Source organism: Brienomyrus brachyistius, chromosome 1 (assembly GCF_023856365.1).
Source record: "Brienomyrus brachyistius isolate T26 chromosome 1, BBRACH_0.4, whole genome shotgun sequence".
Classification (NCBI taxonomy): domain Eukaryota; kingdom Metazoa; phylum Chordata; class Actinopteri; order Osteoglossiformes; family Mormyridae; genus Brienomyrus; species Brienomyrus brachyistius.
This window is the reverse complement of record NC_064533.1, coordinates 46712717-46719192: the sequence shown is the minus strand read 5'-3', so window position 1 is coordinate 46719192 and position 6476 is coordinate 46712717.

Sequence of the window (6476 nt, the reverse complement as noted above, 5' to 3'; positions counted from 1 at the left end):
ACCAGGAAGGATTCTAGCATTCCGCTGCATAAATCAGCGCTTCTTCCCACCTGAGATTGTGGCTGACATCTTCTCATTATCTACAGCATCTACAGGATGGAGTTAATAAAATAAAGTGCATACACATTCAGCTACACACCTTAGTTTAATTACTGTCTTTATTTTTACAAGGCACTGAATTTTGTTGCCTGATCTCTCCAACGCTCTTGTGAGTCACTGTGTCTTTATCTTATCTTCCCCTTTATATGAGTAAAATCAGGAGGGCCTGGTCACGTACTGCACAAAAACATCACCAAGCGTGTGTGCATCACACTGAATGGATTCTATGGGTTCAAATCCCAGGCAGCGTGCATAAATAGTAACACTTCCCCCTACTGAGAGTCACTTTTGATGAAACCGTCAATTAAGTGAATGAACATTAGTAGTATACCATACTGAAACGAGAAAGGGTCAGAAAGAGTCTTGCGAAGTCCTGCATAATACGTTGTTAGTGATTGGGTATCTGAAACATGATTTGGTATCTGAAACGTGATTTGGTATCTGAAATGTGATTGAGTATCTGAAACATGGTTGGGTATCTGAGATATGTTTAGGTATTTGAAACATGATTGGGTATTTGAAACATGATTGGGTATATGAAACGTGATCGGCTATTTGAAACATCACATGAAAGTTTTGGAAGTGAAAGTGGGCTTTTTTTATTCATAGTTAAGGTGCTTTTTGTGAAACGAACAATAAAGTTGGTTTAAATTTGACAAACTAATATAAGAATATCACTCAATTGTGTCACATGTTTTATCCCAAACAGTTACTATACTTGTTACTATATCTGTTAATTCTGTAAACCTCTGTGAAGTACTGAAGGGACTACTGAAGGAACAAGTCATGAATAACACAAGTTAAATACTATACTGATCTCATATTTGTTCATCATTAATGAATCATGATGCATGTTTCATCCCAAGCAGTTACTATATTTGTTACTATATCAGTTAATTCTGTAAACCTTTGTTCATAAGTAATAAATCACAATGCAGTTTTTATCTCAAGTAGCAACTATATTTCTACACGATTTGTACTTATTATTACTAAGTATTTGCAAGTTGCCAAGTAAAGTGCTACCAGGTGAAGTGTTATCAGCATTAATTATCTAAAGCTATTTTCATGATTATTAACCTTATAAAGTTATACTGCCTGATAATACTGATTATAGGAATTTTCTGCCTTTTTTATTGTTTATATGTATGTATCAGTATCTGAGACAAAATCGATATTCCTGTTTCAGTGCTGGAGTTATGTGAGATAGATCACCGAGTCAGTGTTGATTTGTCAAAAAAAGGTCTGTTTTCCCTTCACTTTGGTCTGACAGCAGAAGAAGCAGCAGAAGCCTTGCTGGAAGAAGACCATGCCACTGAGGCAGAGAAAAGGGAAAACCCACAGGTGCAGACTGTTCCGGAATGTTTCGGGAATTAGGCCAGAAGAGACGTCAGGCAACAATCACGAGGCAAAATCAGTGGTACAGTAGCTCTCCGCATATAAAACGTTTTTTTTTTTCTGCCCCTAATTCCCACACTATTTCACGGACTGACTGTTAACCTTCCGTTTAACTTCTAGTGTCTGGCACAGCTTGCTAATGGATGCTTCTGAAAAACATCTGGTGCACCCGTGTGGTCCATGTGCTCGCAGTTACCATTTATCTGTATTTTTGAAGAGCTGTGGTGTTTTATTTTTCTTTGCTACAAGCAATGCTATTTTTTACTTAAGAATACGAAAGTCGTGCATCCTTTTCGCCTGCAGACTGCGCTGAAACAATTGGTGGATACACAGGAAGCCGTGTAACGGCAGTGAGTGTTGGGGCCCTTTCTGGTTTCCGGAGATTGAGATTATCAGATCATACAAACATATATAAAATATGGCATTAAACATGTGCATGAACATCACACATATATAGTTTATGCATTTGCTATGTAGAAATTTACATCTTTATAAATAGGTGATATACAGTATATTTAAATATCCCACTATATTTGGTAGGCATGGTTGGTAACTAATTATCTAGCTAAGTAAAACGTAATGTACATATCAGTATTGGTCAATATTTAGCAAAAATCAAGATTTCGGCATTGATTGGTGTCACGGTAGAAAAAGATATTGTAGTAATTCGTGATTTTGAGTTAATAATCTTGAGTTTCTACTTTCTGCTCTTGAGTTAGTAATTCATGCTCTCAAGTTATTAATTTGTGCTCTCGAGTTAGTAAGTCGTGCTTCCCGATTGGTGATGATTTTTTTTTCTAACATGACACCTAAGATGCTCCGTATTCCACTACTCCGCGCTGGCAAGCTCAGAAACGTTTAGTTTTTTTTCTCAGTAAATTTTAAAAGGTCGATTATTTGCTTAATTGAATAGAGTCAAGATAGAAATGAAAGATTTCCAATGCCCTCAATAACTGTAATCAAATTGCCTTGTGGCCAACAACTCTTCGTATAAAGATGTATTTTTCTAAATGTCTATGCATGTATAGTATGGAAATAAATTCAAACATACATGCACTGATTCTCATAGTATATGTCCATATTGTTTGATCAAAACACATGTCCTGTACCAATACAGTACAAAATATATGAGACACTCTGCACAGTGACATGAATATCCTATAGTTCATAAAATTGTAATCTTGAAAATGGTGCCTTGTAATAAAGCAGTAAACAATGGCCTGAATTAAGCTATTGAACTTTCCTTACGGGAAGATTTTAAAAAGGAAAATGTTTTGATTTAAAAGATGATTTGGTGAAAAGCAATGTTTTGTTTTTGCCATGTTGAGCAGCTGTTATTAATGCATATTCTGAATGTGTCATTCAGCAGTTCCATGAACTTCAAGATCCATGAACTTCAAGTCTTGAACCTGTTCGATATCACACTTTGTGGGGAGTGGGCTGGATTCCAGCATTAATTGCTCATAAAATGTGGTCTGATCTGTATCTAAGTCATAAATTTTAAAAACATAAAAACACAATCTGATTCAACAAACGACTCACAACTATTGTGCTTTGTCACATTTATTGGATAGTTATCCTTAAAAAATTCACAGTGATGACACATCACTTGTGAATCTCAAGGATAATGAGATTCCTTGATGAATCTCTAGGATAATGATGATTTGGAATTTGTGTCAGATCTTTCAGGCAGTGAGTGGTCATTCAGGGGTAAGAGTGAGGTTCCTGGTAAAAACTATACCAATAGTGAATTCATAGAAAATACAGGCTTAATTTTTAGAAGCAGAGTTGTTGAAGCTCATTGAACAGGAAAGCGTTACAGAAGCATTTCTAAAGACCTGGGCCTCAATTAATCCAGCCAGACATAAATGGAAATAATCTGCAGTTTTTACTGTCTGGGAGCGAATATATTACAAAGGCCGCTAGAACTGGGCTGTGAATAGATGAGGCTGCTGTCTGCTTACGGTCATTGAAGGAATAATGAATTCTAGAACGTCAGGGTATCTCTCTGTGATTTGAAGTTTAACAGAATCTGGATCATTCATTATGGCAACGACCCTAAAAACTGCAGTTAGTCGAGGTTCTGTATAGTGAAATACAGGTGACTTTAGGTGAGCTAGTGCCAAAACACCAGACAAAACTAACAAGAGAAGTGAGCTAACCAGCATATGAAAACTGGCGGACAGCAATGTACAACTGAGCTTTTAAACTTCTTCCACACTGCAGTAAAATACCTAAAGGAGAACCTAAGACACAAAGAAAAAAACAACCATTGACTCAAAAACATAAGGATATACAAACTTGTGCAAAGGCAGCAAATGTGTACAAAATACCAAGAACCATAAACCAAAATCCATGAATCTGATCTAAATTCTAAACCAAAGAATTCACCTAGGTACTCCAGTAAAAATCCACCAGCAAACACCCTCCCCACTACATCCTGCAGGCCTTCTTTTATATCATAAATGAGTCAGTCCTTTGCTTGAGGTGGAGCTTCCTTTCAGTGGAAAAACTTCTGGGTTTTTCTGAAACCAGACCCTGGGACAGAAACATAGAACTAGGTTGACACTGGCAGGTTAGGTAAATCCACTGAGCCTTCTTGGCAATGGAGTTGTGGTTGACTTCCCGTACAGTACCATGCTCAGACTAATCCACATGGTGTAAAAGCATTTTTTCAAATTCAGTCATTAGTGTATAGGAGGGTTGAAATATATTGAGCAATTGCCCCGTGCCACCATCTTGGTGCATTGTTAGTCATGGTACTGGAGTACTCTAAGCACGTTGCATGCAAGCAAGTTTAGTCAAGTAGAGCTTAATTGCCACACTGGTCATATTCAGTACACTGCATTTGGTGACACAAAATAACATTATATAAAAGCAAAAGAAGCAAATGATATGAAGAGAAAACAGATATTGCTGGATGTGACACAGACGCATTGAAAGTGAAATGGTTGTGAGGTGCCTGCTGTCCGTTATGAGTATATCGTTAATTATCTGGTTTTTCAAACATGGTGGGAAGCAAGTAAACGTCTGGTGGTTTACTGTACTTTATTTCTGGCTGGGTACCAGAACTGCAGAGGAAAACTGTGAAAGAAATATTTTGGCGTATTCATGGGTATTATTGCTGCACCAGATAGCAAAACTATGAGTTAGTATGGCGGACAGCGGGCTTTGCTGGATGTGGATGGTACCATGTGATGTCACGCGCAACCGTCCTATGGAAAAGCAGAGGTGAGAACACATACCCCTATGGTGCTCCATTCCAAGCATCAGTGGTATGATGTGTGTTTGCTCATCTGCACCTGATTGTGGGGAAGCTGCTTCTTCCCCCAAAACCTTTTGTAAAGCAGAATGGGCCAAATCAGCCTCTAACCTTCACGCAGGTCTCATCAACAACAACAGGAAACTTTTGGTTGTGGTTCTTGCTTCTCAAAAAGGTCCCTCCGTCACTAAAAATAAATGTTTACACACTTTTTCCAGCCCTTGTTTAAGTAAGTCTGTTCAATAGCCACATGAAGAAGTGCTATTTGCTCAGACTGTTACTTTGAGACTTTCTCTGGGCCGAATGCAAAATAGCCACATGAGATGGGAATAGGAGGGAGGAATAGGGGCTTTTGTTTGGTATGGGGGAAATTCATTTGTGCATTGAAGTCAAATATCAAATAATGAGTCCATTTAAATTTTAGTACTTTTAATTACATCATTTAATCTGAAAAGGTAATTAGTTACATTACTCGTTACCAGCAAAAGTAGTGGAATTATAGTAAGAAGTTACTATAATCGACATGATCAATATACAGTCCTCAAATAGATAGATAAGTCTATATTATGTAATTTATAAAACATGCATCTTTGGTAATTTTGACATTTCCATTTATTACAGTGTGTACGGTATTATATGTGCACGGTGGCTTTTGAACACAGCCAAGCAAGTTGACACTCATTTCCCAAGGAAAGAAATTATTAGGCGCACTGACGGACTATTGAGAGGTAGGAATAACGGACATTCCATGCAGCTAGTGGGGCTATAGGAAGGAATTAGTGGGAGATGATTAAAGGAATTGGGTTCAGAGGGAGGGCACAGTGAGTACTGTAGGTGAGTTCTGGGCTGCCAGACTTTCCCTTAACAGAATAATGGAAAGACCGTGGTCACCTCACACAGCACATTAAGCGTCCATCAGACGCGGGTAATTCTTTCCTCGCTTCCTCACATAAGACTTCTCTTTGTGCAGATTACTAGCTTTCAATCTGTGGGAAGCGCAAACTGCTGTGGTGTTAATTTTATACGAAAAAAAAAAAAATGAACAAGACGCACCATAGTATCATGTCCATAATTTGAAAAAAATCTCTAGCAAAAGCCAATGACGCGACAGCAACAAACGAGGACGACAACAAAATCAGCAACAGTGATACTAATAATGCACATGCAAAAGCAAAATAAAATATTGGATGTCTTAACAAATAAATATCCGGAAAACTTTGTTATTTTTATTTCTGAACAAAAAGACTTAATGTGTTACAATAACTGATCTTTAAATTTAAAGGACATACAGGAGTTTTAAATGCAGCTGTTCATTAATTTTAACAGTTTATCAAATCCTACCTGGTAAATACTCAACTTAAATAATATTATACAGTATAGTTAATAACTGCTGATGATTGCACTAAAGTAATAGTTTACAGTCTGACCAGTTTAAAATGAAAAACAAGCCTGCTTCTTGGTCTAGGTATCTGTGATGAAAGTTATTAATGCACAATGTCTCTCTGTGTCACACTATGCTACATTTACCCTTTATAAAGTGGGTTACAGTGTGGTGATCCTACTGACCAATGAGAGCAGCCGACGTGCCTGAAGTTCACCAGTCAGATGGATATAGGGCAACAGAAAACCTGCTTCTGCCGTAAGACCCTACTTTTACAACACTGACCTCATAATTCAGCCCCCGCCATCGCCTGTGGAGTGAGGGCATGCCTTTGTTCAC